This window comes from Amblyomma mixtum, chromosome 10, assembly GCF_055824585.1.
Source record: "Amblyomma mixtum isolate Tamu chromosome 10, ASM5582458v1, whole genome shotgun sequence".
NCBI lineage: Eukaryota > Metazoa > Arthropoda > Arachnida > Ixodida > Ixodidae > Amblyomma > Amblyomma mixtum.
Genome location: NC_143021.1, coordinates 79,863,739 through 79,887,009, shown reverse-complemented (window position 1 = coordinate 79,887,009; position 23,271 = coordinate 79,863,739). Strand labels below are relative to the sequence as shown.

The 23,271-nt window shown below is 47.5% G+C and overlaps 1 long non-coding RNA gene and 1 pseudogene across 1 annotated transcript; both read left to right on the top strand.

Annotated features, from left to right (window-relative positions):
• The first annotated feature begins 1,285 nt into the window (after positions 1–1,285).
• On the top strand, positions 1,286–4,340 carry LOC149326255 (uncharacterized; annotated as a pseudogene).
• Positions 4,341–16,285: 11,945 nt separating this feature from the next.
• On the top strand, positions 16,286–18,613 carry LOC149326254 (uncharacterized). The gene is made up of 3 exons (XR_016286179.1): positions 16,286–16,345; positions 17,061–17,145; positions 18,209–18,613. It is a non-coding gene; the product is annotated as an uncharacterized LOC149326254 (long non-coding RNA).
• The last annotated feature ends 4,658 nt before the right edge of the window (positions 18,614–23,271 follow it).

Here is a 23,271-nt window from a genome sequence, read left to right as displayed (position 1 = left end):
AGGACTTCAGCTATTGTTCAGGTAGGTGCACATGTGGTGCAATGAAGTGCTTATGCAAGGCCTCCGGAATGAAGGGAGGAGAAAGAGGGGAAGGGGGCGTTCTCCCCCCTTCCTTCCTCCCAACATTTTTCCACAGGCCCCTATTGTATCTCCAATTGCGAGCCTGGTCAGGTCTCTGACAAATGCTTACATTCCAGGGCTTATTAATATAAAGCGCAGTGAAGCTGAGCTTGTTGGCTTCATTGACCACTGGATCATAAACCTTTCATTTGAGTAGCCTAATGAAAATGTACCATTTTTAACATGGTTGATCGCTCTTTGTGTGGATCTTAAGCTGCCTATTTGAATGTAGGTTTTATATGCATTAACAAATAAGTCTTTGAACAATGCGAAATAAATATATGCAGGGTCAAATGTATAAATTTCTAATTAAAACAAATAATCAAATAAAACAAACGAGGTCTTGCCCCTCACTCAAAAAATAGTTCTGGAGTCCCTGTACTTATGAGTTTTCAGCAAGAAGTTTGCATCATTTGCACTCATTTGCATCACTGAAATTTACTAATTCGGCCATGAGTGCGCATGGAAAAGTGATTTCCTAGGGAATGTGTACTGAAGCGGCATACACTTGTGCCAAATCAACATCACCAGCTTGCTTGCGGTCACAAGGCGTTCAAACTCACTTTGCCGGCACATTTGATACAGGCAGTTGAGTGCCTGTGAAGAAATGTTAAGAAAATATTATGTAAAGGTACGTTCATGTACTCAATATTCATTTCACATTGCATGTCTGGTAATAGTTAACAGGTGCAGAGTAGTATGGTACCAAATGGGAGGCCGTAAACAATGACAGAAATTTGAGCATCTCTGCCATTTGGCTACTCCCTGTTCCATGACTCATAGACCACATTGTAACAATTGCGTTAGTCCACTGACATTTCAGTGTTTACAGTTTACTGTATCCTAGTAGTAACTGAAGCATTTTATCAGTATGTTTGTCCTTTTGGCTTTCTTGATAGACTTCAGAATCGTTTCTTTCTCACCACTTGAATGATTACACGTAATTCTGTGACTGCAGCTGACGGCTTTTTTTTTCACGTTTTCCTGATCTCTTTTTTTGCACTCTTCTGCCTTTCTTTCTTCGAGTGCATTCCCTATGGACAGCACCATTTTCAAGTTGTATACAGCTGGCTAAAATCTCATTTTCCTCATAAGGAGCATGTATTGTTATTGTCAGCATGGCTACACATACTTCAACCATTGGGAACTTTCTTTATTGGGCAAAATGCAGTTGGTGAGGGATAAAAAGTTGGATAATCTATGCACGCACAAATTCAAATTGTTCATATTTATTGCAAGCCACATGATGTTTATTTTCATTTGCAGGACAGTCAGAACCAGGCAGCTGAAGGTTCAAGCCAGCGTGAAGGCAGTGAGAGTGAATCTCCGAGTGTTGGTGGCGGTGAAGGCCCAAGTACAGGCTTGACTCATATCAGCCCACGGACAGCCCCAAATGATGCTGCAAATCCTCTTACATATGAAGATGAAAGTGCTGCCTTTGCCAGTGATGGTGGCCAGGACTGTCAGACAGGCTACAGCACGGACACTTCAGACAAAGAATGTGTGGAATACACCGTAAATGAAGACATGAGAGAAAACTGTGATGATGTTGAGGGAAATGAAACTGACAACCCAGACTTCTCTGACGACTTCGAGGCCTACCTTAGAAAACTTTCTCAGGAAAAGCTGCCACATCAGTCCACAACAAAAGCACAAGCACTGCTGTTAATCTTAGCGTACATCGTGACAGCAGGGCTCACTTGGTCACAGGTTAGGGGCCTCCTTGTCCTTCTCAACGCCCTCTTTGGAGAACTGGTTGTGCCACCAACTACATATCTACTAAGGAAGGTCTGGAAGGACAAAAAACAAGCACTGAGGCTGCATCTGTTCTGCTGGCATTGTCATGAATATCTTGGCATTACTCATGAAGTCCCTACCAAAAGTGAAATAACATGTAACAGCTGCAACAGGAAGATGAGTGTGAAAAATTTGATAGCAATGGGAAGTTTTTTCGTCATGTTTGACCTCAAACAGCAACTAACAAATTTGATCAGGCATTACAGCTCCGTCCTGTTTCAAAATCTGGAGAAGCTTTCGACAGCGATCCGTGAGCCAGGAACCTACAAAGATGTCACTGATGGTGACCTATACAGAAGCATTCGGCGACAACTCAACATGTCATGGAGTGACATCACACTAACTTTTAACACTGAAGGGGCGCCTGTGTTCGAGTCGTCCAAGAGTTCCATCTGGCCTATTCAGGTCATGGTAAACGAACTGCCCGTAGAACTCCGGTGGAAAAATGTTGCACTATCAGGGCTGTGGTTTGCAAAGGACCACCCACCTATGCATATTTTTATGCGCAGGTTTGTTGACGAGGTCAACAGTATTGGGACAGTTGTTTGGTCCCATGCTGGAACAATTGTGAAGTCATTTGTACATGCGGTTATGTGTTGTGTGGACTCGCCGGCAAGAGCATCTGTCCTCAACATTAAGCAGTTTAATGGGTATTACGGGTGCAGCTGGTGCCTTGAGGAAGGTACATGTGTTGATGGTAAGTTTAATTCACACTTTCAAAGGGGTTCATTTCTTAATGGGTCCGCAGCAATATTGACTAACTGACAATTAGGTGTCATAGTGGTATTATGAAAGTGTGGATTTAATGGTAAGCAAAAGCAAAACACTTATACCAAGCAGTTAGGCATTCATTTTAGGTCCTGTGTACAGTCCCTACTTATTGCTCTGTAACAGATGCATGAGGTTTATTGTTAATCACATGAGCAATGTTTTAAATGTCATAAAATGCATATTTCTATGTTCTGGAAAAGCTAAGCTCCTTAATTACTGGAAATTTATTGTGCAGCTAAAAATATAAATTGAACATGTCTTTCTATATAATACACAAAGTGCTGCAAGCTTTAGGTGCAGTGTTGCATTTGGAAGGTTTAGGCTGAATTTTGTGGGTCAGATTATTAATGAAAAGGAATTGACGCCTACATGCAATTTTTACAGGCACGGTCAAGTACCTGTACCCCGGCCAGCTAGCCTGTGAACGGACCCATGGGCGTGTCCTGGAAGCCAAGCGACAAGCAGGGGTACAGCAAGTAGCAGTCGAAGGTTTTAAGGGGCTATCTTCGTTGATAAAACTGAAGGGCCTTGACCTTGTGTGGGGCCTACCTCCGGACTACATGCATTGCATCCTCGAGGGTGTGACGAAACAACTTGTTGACCTCTGGCTGTCTCTAACAGGCTCTGCATTCTATGTCGGGCGGCATGTCAGGCTGTTAGATTCCAGATTGCGATTAATAAGACCTCCCATCACCTTCTCGAGGATTGGGCGACCCCTCTCGGAGCGTGCTTCCTGGAAAGCAACTGAATGGCGTTACTGGCTTTTGTTTTATAGTGTTCTATGTTTATCCGATCTCCTGCCTCGGCCATACTAGGTACACTTTTCACTACTTGTAAAGGCAGTGTTTATGTTGTTAAAAGACACTGTAACTGAGAGTGACATCTGTGTAGCTGAAAGGTTGCTGTTGTCATTCGTTGAACAGGTAGATAGGTTCTATGGCAATGCAGTGATGACTTTCAATGTTCATCAACTGCTTCACCTTTCCAAAGCTACACGTATGTTTGGCCCATTGTGGGGAATGTCCACATTTCCTTTTGAAGATGGGATTGGCCATGCACTGCGGCTTGTGTCAGCAGCCAAGCTTGTTCCCATGCAGACTGCTGAACGGTGCATTATGCACCAAACCTATCGGAGTTTGGGCAGGCACTTGCAACTTCCAGCTCATTTGGCTGGTGCCAAAAAAGATATTACTGCTCAGTACAAAAAGAGCCACCAAATATGTCCTCTTGGCATGCCACAACCTATTTCAGGTTGTTCTGAACATCTGAGAACTGTTTTAAATTCACGCTTTGGCTGCATTCCTGAGATGTCCAAGTATTATCGCGCGCAAATCGGTGGCATTATTGTACACAGTTCAGATTATTTAACACCAAAGAAGACATGTTCTTGCTATGTAAAAATGGTGGACGGTTCTTATTGTTATGTACTTGGAATTTATGTAATCACAAACTGTATATATTTGCACTCTCAAAGATTGATTACCTCGCCACTTGTGTTTGATATGCCACACATTAAGCGGTGTCAACATCCACCAGGTGCTCAGAATAATTGTTTGTATCCTTTTGATGATGTGGCCGTGCAATGTGTTTTCTTTAATGTGAATAATGTCTCGTACTTGTGTGATGTGCCTAATCAAAAGGAAAGGGACTGATACAGTAGTGAAGGTGGTTTCAGTGTAATATTATTTTTGTTTACCTTTCGATACCCCATTAGTGTGTTTATTTTTTTCAAATTAGTTTTATGGTTTTATGGGGTTTAACATCCCAAGAGGACTCAGGCTATGAGGAATGGCATAGCTATAATAAAGGGCTCCATATAATTTTGACCACCTGGTGTTCTTTAACGTACACTGACATCGCGCAGCATTTCACCTCGATCAAAATGTGACTGCCACGGCCAGGATCAAAGCCACATCTTTTGGGTCAGCCGCCAAAGACCGCAAACCACCAAGCCACCTTAGAGGCTATTTTAAAATTTGTGGCCACAAAACTCATCACAGTTAATGATTATGCTGCTCCTTTAGAGTGCGACAAAAGGTCATTTCATAAGAACTCAAATGCCAAATATTTACACAAATGCATTAAAGAGGAATTTTTGTGATATGTCTAGAAAGTAAACAGTACAAAAATGTAAAAACAGCCTGCATGGCTGTGTAATGCTCCTATTCAGCACAATCCAAAGGTAACCACATTTCTTCATTTTACCACACATTTTCTGCATTATTCAAGCCCTCGTTTAGGCTGCCAACCCACTTCTGAATGCCATGGCCATAAAATTAACACTCTGCCAGCCCTGTAAACCTCATCATACCTTGTGTCACTTTGTGTTGTGTCAGTGAACCATTTTCCTGCAGGATGTTTCTTCACATAATGGAACAAGTGAAACTCACTGGTCGCCTCACCCATGCTACACAGGGAATGTTCCAGAGCACTTCAATATTACCAAAAGCGAGGAGAGGGTATGCATGCTGTAGACCCTGGCATTGTTGAAGCAACTGTAGGTACATTGTCATCATCCCCTTCATTATGATTAGAATACCACAGCCATTCTAAATGTTTGTGGTTTATAGCGGCACAATTTTTGTCTTGAGGCATGAAGTTTACAGACACAATGCCAGTTTGTCCCGGAAGACTGTGACCATCAGCTGCGTGGGATGGAACTCTTGAATACATGTTCTTTTGGGGAAAACACGTGCTGCACTGTTTCTTATTTGGATATAAGTGTGTGGTGGAAAACCATTTTCTTGCCCGGCCTACATTGAGTCCTGTGATTGGTCTCAGTATTGTGAAGAAAATCAATAATGGCACATGGCCTCATGCTCTTTTTTTGTTTGCCTGAGCATCCAGTCTCCTTTCCCATTAATGATTGCACTATTTCACTACATTGTGTCTATTCATAACATCACTGCAAACACAAGCATGTCTGTAATGCCCGACAGTCTTTTTATTCATCTGTACTAAAAGCCTACTATGGATTGCACCTAGCAATTGGTGGGAGTCTGGATCAGACCAAACAATTGTAGTAGCTGCCGCTTATATCAACTGTTTAATAAGGCCAGTTTTTCACTTGAAAGTGTGTAGTGCAAATAATGTAAGTGACCACTTTGTTCGGCCCATAGGCTATATAACATGAAATCCACTGATTGCCTTTATATTGCCGCGTCTACAACAATAGCCGCTCGGCGGCTGTTCGGCACGCAGCTCGTGCGCCACGCGGTTCGCTGCTGAAGAAGACGAAGCTCGACGTTCCATCCTGGCCGTCTCGGTGTGCGCTGGCATCATCTCGGTGTTGGTGTTCCTCTGCCGTCTGGACGCGGCGCTACCTGTACCAACTGCTACGTGACACTGGTGGAGGTGCTGGCTCGACGTCCCATGTCCAACACCTCTTCAGACAGCCGCTCATCGAGTCCTGACCAGCTACCCCTTGTCTGCACGCCCGTTCACCGCAGCAGCCGCCGCCTCCTGGGACTGGTCCCAGAGTTTGGTCTCCTCCCACAAGAGGCACGCACTCATCGACCTGGTGAGCATACCACCATGGCTCAGGCTAGCGCTTCACACTTTACGCTCCAGCAACCCCGCGTGCCAGCCAGCTTCCATGGCGTCACTTTCGAAGACGTTGAAGACTGGCTTGACCAGTTTGAGCGGGTTGCCGATTTCAACCAATGGAGCCCTGCGCAGAAGCTGCGGAACGTGTATTTCGCCCTCGAAGATGGAGCCAAGATTTGGTTCGAGAACAGGGAGGCCGATCTCCAAAGCTGGGATACCTTCCGCCAGCAGGTCCGGGACACCTTTGCTAGCACGGACCGCCGGGATCGTGCGCGGCGCCTCCTGGACGCTCGCGTCCAAAAGCCTAATGAGACAGTTGCCATGTTCGCCGAGGACGTGACCCGTCTTTGTCGGCGCGCTGACCCAGATATGGCGGAATCCGCGAAGCTCCGCCACCTGATGCAAGGTGTGAAGGACCAACTCTTCGCTGGTTTGGTCCGGAATCCCCCGCAGACGGTAGCCGACTTCATCAAAGAGGCGACCGCCATTGAGCGGGCCTTGCATCAACGCTACCGCCGAAATGACTCCTTGTGCGGTGAGCCAAGCGCCAGTGCGGCTTCTTTGAGCGTGTCCAGCGACAATGCGTCGCTGCGTGAGCTCATACGCGCCGTGGTCCGTGAAGAGCTGCAGAAACTGACCCTTGCCTCGTCTGACCCGACGGCTGCGGCTCTTACCGAGGTTGTGCGCGACGAGATTCGTCAAGCATTTTCACCGCCTCCTCCAGTCATGCCGGAGCCACGCCCCATGAGCTACGCCGCGGCTCTCCGTTCCGAGTTGCCACCTGTGCAACGCTTGCCGTACCACCCGCCGCCGCCAACCGCTCCGCCACCGTCATTCTACCAGCGGCCTCAGCGAGGACCTGCCATGCGCCCACCGGCCCGGAAGGCGGCTGTTTGGCGCACTTCTGATCAGAAGCCGCTCTGTTACCATTGCGGGGAAGCCGGCCACCTGTATCGCCGTTGCCCATACCGTGAAATCGGCCTCCGGGGTTTTCCACGTAACGCTCCTTGTCCCCGTTTCGGTGAGCGACCCCTAGAAATAGAGGAGTACCTTACTGCCCATGACACCACCTCTAACCGCCGACCCCGATCTCCGTCTCCCGCACGCGTCACGTCGCCCAGCCGCCAGCCTTTCTCAGATGGACTGCGGGGCAGGTCTCCAAGCCCGCGCCGGGGAAACTGAAAGCGGCGACCTCAGGGGGGAAGGTTGCTGACAGCGGATATAACGAAGACCCCCGAACGCCGCCGGAGCGCGATGCCGAGATCCCGACGCCGCCGCAGCACGATTCTGTGAACCCGAGTTTCCCTGACACCGATGCAGTTAGCGCCGACCTCCGCATTCACGTTGACGGGCACCCAGTGACTGCTTTAGTCGATACAGGCGCGGACTTTTCGATCATAAGCAAGCACCTCGCGGATCTCCTCAGCAAGGTAAAGACAGCCTGGGATGGACCTCAAATTCGTACTGCTGGCGGTCACCTCATGACGCCTGTCGGAAGATGCACTGCTCGAGTCACCATTGGCAATTCTGCTTTTGTTGGCACTTTTGTTGTTCTGCCGCACTGCTGCAAAGACCTGATTCTCGGAATGGACTTCTTGCGTGAGCATGGTGCTATTATAAACCTTCCTGATCGTCTGGTAACATTTTCGACCCCTGGAACGATTCCAGCCGACACCGAACCACGCAGAGTGGCCCTGCGCATAATCGACGCCGATGTGACCGTCCCTCCGCGATCCTGTGCCCTCGTTACCGTCATTTGTGACGACCTGTGCAGTGCTGACGGCGTAGCAGAACAGAACACTGCGCTTGTGCTCTCCCATGGGGTCTGCATCGCCAGAGGTATCGTCACGCTACGGAACGGCCTAGCAGATGTCCTTCTAACGAATTTCGGGACCGAACGGCAACACATCGCCAAGGGCACTGCGGTCGCATACTTCGAGGGCATCGCCGAAATTAACGACTGCCTTGCCCTCCAGAGCGAAACGTCCAATTCTTGCACACCTCAGCCGATGCTCGACGTGAACCCAGGCTTAACCCCAGCCGATAGGGAGAGCCTAGTCGGCCTACTGCATCAGTTCCAAGACTGTTTCTCGTCTACGTCGGCAGTCAAACAGACGCCTCTCGCTAAGCACCGCATCATTACGGACTGCAGTACCCGACCAATTCGGCAAAACCCATACCGTGTCTCACTGCGGGAGCGTGAAGCCATAGCTGAACAAGTCAAAGAGATGCTGCAGGATGGTGTTATTCAGCCGTCGAGGAGCCCGTGGGCTTCGCCTGTGGTTTTGGTTAAGAAGAAGGATGGTAGTCTGCGATTTTGCGTTGACTACCGGAAGCTTAACCAGGTTACCAAGAAAGACGTCTACCCGTTACCACGCATTGACGACTCTCTTGACCGGTTGCGGCACGCGCGCTACTTTTCTTCGCTGGACTTAAAAAGTGGTTACTGGCAGATCGAAGTTGACGAACGGGATCGCGAGAAGACAGCGTTCGTGACGCCGGATGGCCTTTATGAGTTCAAGGTCCTTCCTTTCGGTTTGTGTTCAGCTCCAGCAACATTTCAGAGAATGATGGACGCTGTTTTGTCGGGCCTGAAATGGCAGACGTGCTTGGTATACCTGGACGACGTTGTTGTATTTTCGCCAACGTTCGAAGAACACCTCCAGCGCCTCTTGACCGTGCTACAGGCTATACGATCTGCCGGCCTGACGTTGAAGCCCGAGAAATGCCACTTTGGTTATGAGGAGCTCCTTTTCCTGGGCCATGTCGTCAGCCATCGTGGAGTCCGGCCGGATCCTGCTAAAACAGCTGCCGTCGCCAACTTTCCAACTCCTTCGGACAAGAAAACGGTCCGGCGTTTTTTGGGCCTTTGCGCGTATTACCGGCGGTTCATTGCCAACTTTTCCCGACTTGCTGCACCGTTGACGCATCTTACAAGAGAGGACGTCCCATTCACGTGGACAGAACAGCAGCAGCAGGCATTTGATGAATTACGGCGACGCTTGCAAACCACGCCTGTCCTTGGTCATTTCGATTCTCGTGCGGAGACTCTCGTCCACACAGATGCCAGCAACGTGGGTATCGGTGCTGTACTCGTCCAGTGGCAGGACGGCGCTGAGCGCGTAATAGCATACGCCAGCCGCACTCTGTCTCGCGCCGAATCTAATTATTCCACGACCGAAAAAGAATGCCTTGCCGTGGTATGGGCTGTGACAAAATTTCGACCTTACCTGTACGGCCGGCATTTTCAAGTTGTAACCGACCACCACTCTCTTTGCTGGTTGACGAACTTACGGGATCCCTCTGGCCGCCTTGCGCGTTGGAGCTTACGCCTTCAGGAGTTTGACATGTCCATCGTTTATAAATCAGGGCGCCAGCACAACGATGCCGACTGCTTGTCCAGATATCCAGTCGAGGCTGCGCGCGACGACGACGAACCAAACTTTCCTCTCATCGCAGCCGTAGACGCAGCGACTATTTCCAGTCAGCAACGTGAGGACCCGGCGCTGAAACCTCTCATCGACTTCCTGGAAGCCCGTACCGAGGAGGTTCCCCAGCCCTTCGCAAGAACCCAGTCCTCCTTTTGTCTGCGCAACAACGTGGTGTACAAAGCCAACTTTTCTCCAACCGGAAGCGACTACCTCCTCGTCGTTCCAACGAATCTCCGTGAAGAAATCTTGCAGGCGTGTCACGACGAGCCCACCGCAGGTCACCTCGGCTACGCCCGCACTCTGGCTCGGATCAAAAAGAGCTATTACTGGCCTAAGCTTGCGGCGACTGTACGACACTATGTGCGCACGTGCCGTAATTGTCAACGACGAAAAACGCCCCCTGTCAAGCCAGCTGGACTTTTACATCCCGTTCAAGTGCCCAGACTCCCGTTTGAGCAAGTTGGCATGGACCTTCTCGGCCCTTTTCCAACTTCATCTTCGGGAAACCGGTGGATTATCGTCGCTACTGATTACCTTACGCGCTACGCTGAAACCAAGGCCCTCCAGCGCGGCACAGCAGCCGAGGCTGCGAAATTTTTCGTGGAACGCATCGTCCTCCGGCATGGCGCTCCAGCACTAATTATCACGGATAGAGGCACCGCTTTCACTGCCAAACTCTTGGAATCCCTCATGCGGCTGAGTGGCACTACTCACAGGAAAACAACCGCCTACCATCCCCAGACGAATGGCCTGACCGAGCGCCTCAACAAAACTCTCGTCGACATGCTGTCCATGTATGTTGACGTTGAGCATCGATCTTGGGACAATATCCTGCCATATATTACTTTCGCGTATAACACGGCTCAACAGGAAACCACGCGGAGGACGCCCTTCTGTCTGTTGTACGGCCGCGAAGTGTCGACAATGTTGGAAGCAATGCTGCCCCATGATGGCCGCGACCCCGACGTTGGCGCCGAGGAGTTCACGCTTCGCGCAGAAGAAGCTCGACAACTTGCAAGAGTGCGCATCCTGAACCAACAAGACCGTGACGCCCGACGTTACAACCGCCGCCACAGACTGATGACGTTCGCCCCGGACGACAAAGTGTGGGTATGGACCCCCATTCGACGCCGTGGCCTTTCCGAAAAACTGCTCAAGCAGTATTTCGGCCCCTACCGAGTTCTCCGTCAACTAAGCGACGTAACCTATGAAGTCCTCCCTGATGGGGCTTCCCGGACTACTCGCCGTCAGCAGAGACCAGAGATTGTTCATGTAGTGCGGATGAAGCCCTATTTTTCGCGAGACATTCAGTGACTACGTGCTGTGCGTTACTCTGTTGTTTTTTTGCTTCTTTCTCCCTATTTTCTTGTTAAAGCATCGGGCCGATGCTCTTTCCGAGAGGGAGGGTAATGCCGCGTCTACAACAATAGCCGCTCGGCGGCTGTTCGGCACGCAGCTCGTGCGCCACGCGGTTCGCTGCTGAAGAAGACGAAGCTCGACGTTCCATCCTGGCCGTCTCGGTGTGCGCTGGCATCATCTCGGTGTTGGTGTTCCTCTGCCGTCTGGACGCGGCGCTACCTGTACCAACTGCTACGTGACAATATGATACAAGAATATTATACACCTTACCTTGCATCCTCATAAGCTGATTATGCTTTCTCCTTGTTTTGCCGTGTGTTTGAGATGTTTGCTGTTTTATTTAATTATAATGAATGCATTGTACTTTTCATCATAATTTGCTCACATATGCATTTTCAATTCTAACATGCTCATTTTCCCATTTATTACTTCCCGATCTGCTTTGATGTTGTGATCCAGAATGTGTAATAAATCATATTTGTGAGTGCGGAAAACTCAAAACTGTCTACAGAAGCAATACTGTATTACTGCTGTGAATGTATACCCTGGAGCTATATACACATATGCAATTAACTGAAACATGCTAGGGCAATTAAATGGGCCTTAAATGGTGTCCAGCCGATGGTGCCGCCTGGTTGTTATGACGCGCTGGTAATCCCTATTCCCTGCTATAGTACGTACATGTGACACATACATGCGAAGAACTAGAAATTAAGTGCGGGCGCCGGATTATTTACAAATCCAGCGCCATGGCAATTCGTGGCCGATGGAGCTAGGGCCTCCTTTGAGGGGCATGTGTTGCTGTGATCTTGAGTTACATCTCACTAGATAACTGTCACATGGCATGCAATTTTAATCTTTTCGTCAACGCGCCTTCGGGCGTCATTCACGATTAGCTTAATCTGTATGGCTGCATGTCGTACTCGCCTCGAAGCGCCTTCGATGCGCTCGCAAGTTTAAGGGTCTCGCCGCACATTATGCGAGCCCGGAATCGCCTGCGCCGTAATGCGCATTACGGCGCAGACGATTCCGGACGGCGCAGACAATTCCAGGCTCGCATAATGTGCGGCAATACCCTTAAACTTGCGAGCGCATCGAAGGCGCTTCGAGGCGAGTACGACATGCAGCCATGAATAAGGAATCCGCCAAAACCGGGTTTCCGTCAAAGGGCGGTTTCATTTGCTGCACGCAAAACGCAGGCGTATGCTTCAGCTGAAGCGATCGAACGATTACCTGGGCTTGCATGACACGCGCGGTCGAGCAAGGTATATCACCGTTGCACTTACCACGAGACAACAGTTACCGCAGTGTCCAAGGCGCACAGTTTCATTGTAGGCGAGCGAGCAGACGAAACGAATTAGATCGAAAAACGGCTGCAATTACCGAGAGTGCAAAATGTGCTCCATCACGACTGGTTCCGTTCGTATGCAGGACAGATGCCCTATCGGAAGCTCGTTCATTCTTAATGAGTGCTAGAAACAAACGTCCGTGATCGTACAAGTTATGTGCGTAATATATAGAACGCTTACCGATCGCGATCGTATAGCTCGCATATGCATCCAGCTGGCTAACTTTCTGCCATTTGTGAGCAGTCGTGCTGGTACTACAAGATATATGCTATACAGACTGGTATTCGTGCAATTAATCTTCGATGCTAGGAGTATTATTTTCGTGCCTAAAGCGACACAGCCTGCAGACGGAGCCCAAAGAGGGCCGTCAGAAAGGCTCCATCAGACAGAGCAGCTGCACTCAGATTCCTGTTGGACCGCCAGAGTCACGCCGGTTCAGCCAGGGCTGCCAATGAAGATTCCTTCAGAACGTTCAGAGTCATGCCAGATTTCTGCAGGACCGTCAGAGTCGCGCCGATACAGTCAGGGCTGCCAATGGAGATTCCTTCAGCACGTTCAGGGTCGCACCGGTACCGTCAGAGCTGCCAATGCAGACTCCCTCAGGACATTCAGAATAACGCATGTGCATGTAGAGGTGCATTTAAGAAATCTTGAATGACAGTCAAGAATCGTTGATGGAACTTTGAAGGATTTTTTGACCGGGTGGTATGCAAGGCTTGGGTGTGCATTGTTCTACTGATGCATTGCATTTTCTATCTCTCTTCATAGGAGGACACACTCGAAAAAGCTTACTTGAGAGCAAGGGCTGCATGGTTTTCTGCAATGCATGCTCAGTCAAAAAAAACATAAAAAGGCTACAGCAAAAAAGGCGGAGACTGCAAAAGAAAAATACGGAACTAAAATTTGTTTTGTCAGCTTTAACTAAGTAGAATATCCTCCTGACAGAGCAAGTGTCTGTTTTAGATGGCCTGGGTAAAGTAAATAAGCACCTACGTGAAAGACAAGTCGGAAAGCATGGTGGAATTGGCACTCCAAAGCAGTACTCCCCTGAACTGAGAACCTTTGCGTTAACTCTAAATTTCTATTCCCCACGAGCCTATCAGTATGTGAGGAAAATTTTTGACACGTGCCTCCCACATCCCAGAACTCTGCGAAAATGGTATGAGACTGTTGATGGCCAGGCAGGACTGTCAACAGAAGCTTTCAATGCACTAAAAATGAAGTGTGCTGAACCAGCAAGCAAGGGGCACCGAACAGTTTGTAGCCTCATGGTGTATGAAATGGCTATTCGGCAAAACATCCAGTGGAACAAACGCAACTTTGAAGGGTTTGTCGACTTCGGCAGTGGCATTGACAGCGACTCTTTGCCACAAGCAAAGGCTGCATTCGTTATAATGGCTGTGGCTATTAATGGGCGATGGAAGTTGCCCCTTGGGTACTTCCTAGTTGATGGCCTAATTGGAACACAGAGGGCTAACCTTGTCACCCAGTGCCTTCATAAGGCACATGATGCTGGAGCTATGGCTGCTTCACTCACTTGTGATGGTACGCCCGCAAATCTGGCTATGTTGCAAGAGCTTGGGTGTGATTTCCAACATGTGGGAGACCTAAAAACAACCTTTCGACACCCGGCTACCCAGGAACCAGTGGCACCTTTTTTGGATCCCTGCCGTATGCTAAAACTTGTGAGGAATGCACTTGCACACAAGAGGTACTTTATTGACCACCAAGGAAGGACAGTGTCATGGGAGCATATTGAGCGGCTGCATACTGTGCTGCAGAAAGAAGGCCTACATTTGGCTAACAAGTTGCGCAGAGCTCAGATTGAGTGGCAGCGGCAGCCCATGAAAGTTAGACTTGCTGCCCAAGTAATGAGCACTTCTGTTGCGACAGCACTAGCCGTGTGCAGGGAACTTGACCTGGAAGATTTTTCTGGCACACAGGCAACAGAGAATTATTTGGTGAAAATTAATGACACATTTGATGCCCTAAATTCTAGAAGCCCATATCAGAAAGGTTGGAAGAAACCTATAAATGAAAAGAACATTGAAGCTTTCGAAGGCATGTTCAAAACCACAACCTATTACCTCTCTTCCTTGAAGGAGTCTGCAAATGGAAGACGAATGATTGAAACAAACCGAAAGACAGGTTTCTTAGGTTTTATCATCTGCATGCAAAGCCTGATTAGTCTTTTTCGTTTTCTTGTCACTGAAAAACGAGTGCTGAAGTACATTCCGGCCCACAAAATTTGCCAGGACCATTTGGAACCGTTTTTTGGCCTGATTCGAGCACATGGCGGGCATAATGACAACCCTACTACACAGCAGTTTCGTGCTGCCTTCAAAAAAATGATTGTTCAAAGTGAACTGGCTGATGTATCAACAGGCAACTGTCTGAGCCTGGACAGCATCTCCATATTGTCATGCAGCAGTGCAACAGTTATTTCTTCTCAGGTCTTGAATATATCTGCACCAAGGAGGCAACTTCTAGACAGTGATGCTGTTCAGCAGTCTCAGCTAACAGCTGCAGACCATGACTACATCATAGCTCCAGGCTACATCAGTGAATGTGGAGGCCGAATTGTGGCTTACATGGCAGGCTATGTAGCTCATAAATTGGCTGCAAAGCTGACTTGTGAGCACTGCACAAGTGCACTACTCACAACAGAACGAGGAAACATTTACTCACTAATTAAGAGCAAAAGCAGAGGAGGGCTGAAATACCCATCAGAAAGTGTACTGAAGATCTGTCCAAAATCGGAGGCGGTGATCAGGACGGCAGTGCGCCTGAACAAATTGCCATCAAGAACACTACTCACTGATCTCCTCCTCGAGGTTCTTTACGCATTCCACGGTAGAGAGCTCTTCAATGGACTTCATGAGCACATGTTCGACAACTCTCCACTCGACAAACATTACATACACCTTGTCAGAAGTGTTGTAGGAAATTACATCAACATGCGCTTGTTTCATGTTGGCAAGCAGGCAACCGAGAGCCTGCACACTGCTCAGGTCCGGCAGATGTTTAAAAAAATAACTCAATTCAAGGGGCAGTGACTGATGCGACAGTGAGAATTCAAAAATCACACTTGGTTTTCGTCAGCAGATGTCTTAATTTACCGTAGAGTATGAAGGCAAGCAGCCCATAGGGGTCCCATGCTTCATATTGACACTGCAGCTTGCTGCCGCAATATGAGCTGAATAAGAATCTTACATGTAACAGACTTTCATGTCTGACTTTGTCAAAATAAAATGCTATACAAACGGCCGCTCACAATTTAGAGTACATTACAACCTGTCATACTGAGTATTGAAAAAAATAGCTTTGTACCCAGCAAACCATGAATATGCAGAGGATGTCCACTAATGGTCCTAACGTCCAATGTCTATGTATCGACATCCTCTGCCTGTTGAGAGGACTATCGGATTCAGATATCAGTTAGTGCATATTCAGATGACATTCATACATGTTTTTCTTTCAGCACAGTGGAAGATTTGGAAATGTGCCAACAGCTTACCAGAAAACACATTAAAATTATGTTGCCTTTAAATTTTAATTTTTTTTGCTTTCGCAATCTGAAGTTTTCAGGAATGAATTATTTAGGCAGTCAGCAATTACATGCTTTGATTTTATTTTATGCAAGCAAATGCATGTGAAGTACGATTATTTGAAGAAACTTCTCAAGTTAGACTGAAACCCACAAACGCCGCGAATTTCAAACCAGAACCGCAACTAGAACTGTATTGATATTAGGCAGCCCAACGGCCATGGGCATCATCATTAGCCGCGGCGGCCATCGGCGGCCGCGAAGCGACGTTTTCTTGGTCCCTTTCAGCGTTCGTTTGCACATTTTATTTTTTCGCGTGTTCACATTTTCTTCGTTGTGGCGGCAAGCTTGTACGCGTCGTATATACCGTCCTGTGCCAGCATTGTGCAGTGTACTGGGGGACTACGTGAAGAACGGCAATAATGGTGAGTTTTTGCACACTTTTCTCTCAAACAAGTGTTAGTGTTCGTTTGTGGCATTGTGCAGTTTTCGTGCTGGCGATTTCACCAGTCGGTTTATCAGTTCGTGGAGTGCATATATAGCTTAAAAATGCGTGGCGTTTAGTTAACTGGATTTGTCCCTGAAGCGGAGGCATGGTACAGTAGTGGCGCGGGAATACCTGTGGCGGCCGCCTGGCATGCTATGACCCTCACTACAAAGGTAGAGTTTCCAGTCTCCGGCGGCTCAAGAAGACAGTTTTGGCAGATCTTGTGTTGGTGTAAAATTTGCTAACGGGTCCCCATTCGTTGCAGCTCTTCTCTTCAAAACTAACTGGGCTTTGCTTTTAGTCAAGCTCTTCTGTTTAAATTTGCCTTTTGCGATCTGACATTGCTTTTTCATCTTTGTGCTTGTAAAAAACCTTTGTGGGTTCTTTCTTATTTGTAATTTTCTCCTATTTCAGTTGTTGCTCACTTCATGATATTTGGTTCTTGACTGTTTTTGTCTTTCAGCTTGTGGTTTCTATAACTTTTGCTGAAAATATCTTTTTATTGCAGTGTGTCAATGCAAGTAGTGCTGAGAAAATTCTTGCTACTGTTCGTGTGCCCCAGTACGGGGTTACATTATATAAAATGAGAGTTGCAAATTGTAAACCTGTAATGCAACTGGGTGTGACCATTCTTCTCTCCTGTTCATTTTCAGGTATTTTGGAGAGCATGTTCAGAAAAGAGGCTGTCTGTATGTTGTCACTCACTAGCTGCATTTGCTCCATCAAGACAAAGAGCTGGTATGAAACTGTTTTTCGCGCTTCATTCTTAGGTTATTAGTCATGACCTATGGAAAGCAAATAGCTTTCACCAAATATATTCTAGTTCTTCATTAAAGACAGGCTAATTGCCAACTACTGCCACATCTTTCGTCTTAACATAACGCATAAAAATTCAAGCAATCACGTTTCACTGGCGTAATTAACTCACTTGAGTTAAACCTGTTTTCTCACACGTCCCAACTTTGGTTCCGCAAATGCTTTCATGAAGCACAATTTATAATGTTCGGTAGTGATTAACATACATTTATAGCTTCTGGGTCTGGAAAGAGCTTTGATTTTAGACGTCTCCAAGGCATGTTTCTATGTTAAACTCCAGGTTTCTACAATAAGACTAAGGCACCTCAACAATGACTATTTGGTTTTCTACAGCGTTGCTGACTTTCTTTCTAACTGCACATCATTTGACTGTTAATGCAACCAACTCTTATGGTGTTCCAATCCTTTCAGGCATGCCTCAAGGATGTGCTTTAGCATGTTAACTTTTTCTGACCTGTATTAGCAGTTCATTTAGTGTTGTTTCTACTTGTTTTTTGCTGCTGATTGTGTCATCTACTGCTTAATAACTGATGGTTCTCACTGCATCACTTCAGACTGAATTCAGTAACGCTGTGTAACGCTTTCTCTAGAATGTGGAGCTTTACTTTCTGTTACAAATTTATGAGCATTTCTCATAACCAGGCACCCTGTTCTTGTTATTTTTACAAATAGTTGCCTGGACTTTCTGCATAGAAGTACTTTAGCATGCATTATACAACTTTTAGCAAAAATTTATGGAAGTCCAACTAGTATTGCTTAAGTAATATCAAAATCTAATTGCATGCTGATGCATTTGGAAAACAATTTTCACAATGGCAATAAAAAAGTACGTGCCAGCCCATTCCAATTTTGTTCCCATCCGTGTTTCCTCATGCTGCATTCCCAGATTATGATCTACCAACCAGACTTATTACAATATCGACCATTCATGGCTCTTTTTTCCATGTGTGCTTTCATACTGAATGTGTCCTATCATTCTGCATAGATGCTGTTCGATCGAACAAGATGTTCTCAACAACACTGGCCGAGATAGAAGAAATGGTAAAAAAATGGCTGCAGCATGCGTCCTGCAGGCGGAAGCAACTCCAGGAAAGGCACGCAAAGAAAGCTGAGGCAAGTTGATTCCCTTATACCTTTTGTGAGCTTGAGACTGTTTTTGTGTGTACAGTGATGACCAAAAGTGTGCTTGTCTGCATAGACCTGGCATACCCAAAGGTTACATTCCACACCTCGTGTTATCCACTTTTATTGAAAAAGATACTTTTGATTTTTGTGAGCATTTGTGTGCACACTATTAGTTTTTTGGTTTGCTGCCTCATGTAGCCTAACATTTTTAGTCCCCTGGTACACAATTAGGTGCACTGCAAATTCACAAAGCTTGGAGCATAGTCTGCGTAGCTTAGATTGTTTCATTTAAGGCTAATTAATTGAGCAGATAGAACGCTTTGTATATATTCTTTAGCTGTCATCATGCCTTAGTTGTGCACAGCTCAAATGCCCGTCTTATGTGGAGACTATGTTGGTTGGCTCGTGGTTTTGACAAATATAAAACAGGACGTGCACACAAGTACCACATAGCACACAACAAACAGAATAGAAATTTGGACAGAAAACTATGCTATTTCTATCAGGCTAGGCAGATAAGAGTCAAATACAACAATGCAACAACAGAAACAGTGTCAGCAGGGTGCTCTCTTTCTTTACATATATTACAGAAAGGAATACATGAAGCAGAAGGGAGGAAAATGATTCACTTTTTCCACTAGCTGCGACAATTGTTACCAATTTTTCAAGTCACTTCCATGCAGTGCTCCAATTACTTTGCATTTGCATCGCTTAAATTTTATCAACTTTGTGATGCAGAAACAACTACCGAGAAATGAAAGCTTTCACACAATTTGGCAAGATCGGTCCACAAGTATTTTTCTGTCTCAAAGCCCCCATTTACTGCCTTCCTATATATGTTTTACTCTCTCTGTTCGAATAGTTCATGGTTGCAAAGTGATCTAATTCAGTTGTGCATTTCTTCTTCTTTCTGGTCTTTTTTGTTGAATCCTTTTTCATGTGTGTTCTCCTTCCATGTGTTATCACTTTTGTTAAAAGATTTTGCTTGCTTCAGGTAGCAAGCTATGTTTTGTAATAAGTGTTATGCTGTATCAAACCTTTTTAAAGCTCATATTCTGATTGTCCAATAAAATACAAATTTTGGACTTCACTAATGCGTTTAATCAGCTGAATGCAAGAAAGTGCAACTCGGCGAGGTGGTCACGAGGGTCGACTCGGCATCTCGGTAAACGGTAAGTTGCGAGGTAAACTCAAACTTACAGTGGCATGGCCTTACAATTCACCACCCTTAAGCGCAAATGTTTTAAACCTAACACTGCACCTCCTATACCCGGCTGTGTGTCCTTACGCTCGCACAACAGCACTCGATCGAGACAGCTAGCAGCGCGGGTGGGTCGATCCACTGGGTCCATATCGGAGAAAACTTGCACGCCGTTGACATATCGCTCGGACAGCGTACAGTAAACATATGGTACGCTTCAGACTGCTTCGCGTATCGCTTTGCTGACGGATACCATCGCATGCGGCGCTGCTTCCTTGGCACTGCACGCTTCGGTGAGCACACCGCGGCCCACGCATATTGGTCGCCACCAGTTGTGACCGTCATGCATAGGGGAATGTAGACGCAGCGGGTATACTTACAAGGACACGGTCTGGACGAGTTTGTATTTATTCGTGGTTAAAACAGCGCGGGAAAAATACACAAAAATGAAGGAACACGCAGAACAAGTATACCTACACAAAACAAGCGCCGACTCGCAAATGGCTTTTTCTTCCCGCGCTGCTGTAACCATAAACCAGCGTGTCACCGTCGTCTATCGCTTTATGAGCCGTCGGCACTGTCAATTTCTCCTTGGAACAAGACTAGCAGCGTTGAGGGACGCAACCGCACAAAGCCGAAAGAGAATAGCGCCAAGCCAAGCCTTTTCAGAGAAAGCTGTCGCGGGCTTCCAAAACAACCGCTTTCGTCAAGACGGCATCCTGAATGAACTAAGCGCACAGCAATGAAGACCAGCACCGACTAGAGGCCTCTGGAACTTTGAGCCTCCCGCGGACCACAACGATTGAATAAAAATGCGAATTTCCAACTCTACTCGACCGGCTCTGCCGACATGGGTGATGCGTGAAGCAGACGACGCCGCTGCGCCCAACGCTGCTATTGGCTGCGCCGCCAGCCAAGAAATCCCAGTAGGCCTTGCAAAATCACGTGACTTCCTGCACGTTTTTTGTCATGCGGCTTGGATAGCGAGGGTACAGCCACTGTAGAGAGGGCCTCTCCTATGGTTTCCTTCCTCCATGGTCTGACTTGACATCGCACATCTTTGCTGTCAGCCGCGGCACGAGGGGAGGAGAACAAGCCTCCTCACTCTCTGTAGCTGCGTCACCAGGCGGCGCCGCCTCTCGGGAGCGAGACCGCTCCTTCGCCCGGCGCGGTCGGCTGCAAACTTCTGCAACAGACGGCACCCCTCGTTACTCTGTAAGGTTTAACGAGAGCTAAACCAGAGCCAATTTTGGTTACAGGACCCCGTCGACGTGGCTTGAAGTGCTTTCGCATTAATAAACCGGCATCTTTGATAGCGCAGGCGCAGCTTCGAGAGAGGCTGTACCGTTGCACATTACACACCTCTCTCGCATAGCTCATTATTTAGATGCACTAAAACTGCAGCAACCAGCACTACTTTCAACATGATTCCTAAGAAGTTGCCCGCATATTCTTGGACGCCGGACACATGCCAGGCGCACGAGCCCTGGAACAGGGCGGGCCTGTTTTCCGTGCAACCGGAAGCCTTCGCCCGCGCACGAGCTCCTTTTGCGTCGGCGGCCAGAATGTTACACGATCTCCAAGAACTACCGCGTTCGAGCTATGCGCCGGTTGGGAGCGCCGCAAACAATGGGAAAGGAGAGCAATACGAAAAAAAAACGCGTTCGTTGGCAGCGTGCAGCAGGTCACATGATCACGCCTGTAGGCAACTGTCACCAGAGGGAAGAGAACGTCAGTCTATCACAGCCCCTCTTCCGAGGCAGACGTGCTGGCAAGTTATTCCAATCGCATCTCTTCCTCACGACGTCTGCGCACGCTGTCCTTCAAGCCTGGCCCTGGAAACTCAGAAGCGCCGGCAGTGCGTCCAACAAGTAAGTTTTTCCGTTATGTCTTGCACCTGCATTTCAAAACAGGGTAAGCCAATGACGTAGCGCAGTGCTGCCCTCTGCGTTAAGCGCAGGAAGGTGCAGGGGTGGCTAATACTGTGCCCATTTAAAACAATTAGCCCTCACTGACTTCACTCCTGCAGCGCTACATTTTTTTAGAAGTTTTCTTATCGCTAAGCAGCAGTTCCAACAAAAAAGCGGGAAAATGGCACTTCCGATTGTTCGGCGCGCGTTTTATTGTGGGAAAATGCTCTCTTTGCGATATTGAAAGTTTTTGTTGCACCTATTTTTCTGTAGCTTATTGCTTCAATTGCTTGTGTACTTGCATCTTCATTGTTGGTAGCATGGAGAGTTTATGCATGTTTTTGCAAGCAGCACGCAGAGAAATGGTCGCTGTGCTAATAAAAGAGTGCGTACCAAATAGCGCCTACGGTGAAGAGAGCTGCTGATTTTCGGTTGCAAAGCGGAGTTTATTTGAGACATTTTAAGGTTGATTCCCGTGTAATTCATGTATATGGTGTGGTATGGTGTGACATGGCGTGGTATGCAGTGTTTAACGTCTCAAAGCTGCACATGGGCAGAAAGACGAATTAACGGGCTTGTGCACATTATTTTCGAATGTCCGCGCTTCTTTACCGTGCACTGATATTGAGCCTCATATGGGAGTCTTTCAATTTCGCCTCCATCAAAATGAGGTTCGGGTTGGATTCCGCGACTCAGCAGCGGATTTCCATAGCCACTAAGTCACTGCGGCAGGTTTAATGTTTGTCTACAACCATGCAGCACTTACTGGTCAGGTTTAGAAGGTAAAGCTTGAGCAAACAGTACATGGACGTAAGTATTGGAGTTTGTTTAAATAAGTATTTCTTGATATGAATAATTTTTGTAGACATTAGTGGAGTACAAAGTCCAAATACTTGTATAACTGTGTTTGTTTAGAAACAAAAATAAGTTTCAGCATTATGTGTCTTTAGCATCATTACAACCCAGCTAAACCTTTGAACTATGCGATATCGCCTGACTGGCCAGCGCCAGGTCTATTTCTTACTATGACATCCTGATACGGCTTAGGCTACCAATCAAGGCCCTGTCCTTATCATCCTTTCCTGCTCACCCCCGTCGGCTACCCTTCGCGCCTTGTCAACGGTTTGAGGCAGAGTGCTCTTATTAGTGGCGCCCCACGGTGGAACATGGAGGTACTGAAAAGCCATAAAGGGCCGCATTCAGGCTCAGAGATCAGTACAGTCAGCCTATATCCTAGAGTGACTCCCGTCACTCCTACCCTACCACTCCTACAGTCTCTTCACCTGGCGAAAGCCGCGGCGCGGAAAACTTAACTGAAGCGTCGGAAAGGCTCCTAGTGCGAAGCGAACGATGCGGCTGGCATTGAAAAGTACAGGAGGTGCTGGACTGGTCATTACTCGCACTTGATTGGAACAAAACATTCATCAGGCCCCTTGAAACGATGGCGCCGCATGACCGCTGGCTCCTCGCGGGTTGTGATGTGCGCGAGGCGCTTGTATGGTACCACGCGCATGCCTTCGTAACTGTAAGAAAGCGTTCCGCCGGAATCTAGAGGAGAGGGCACGCTTTGATCGCCAGGATTTCTCCGCATTCGTCGTGCTTAGCGCCGGTAACTTTTGGTCGGAGCTGGCAAACAGAGCAACGCAGAGGTGAGGACGACGGTTTGGTCGTCTGGCTCAAAGCCACTGGGCGCGCAAAGAGGCCGGCAGCGATGTACAGGTGCGGACAAAAGTAACCGGAGCACGCAACTGTCTTAGAATATTTTTCACGCGTCACCTAATTGAAATTTCCAGCAGTGGTACGCGCATGCTG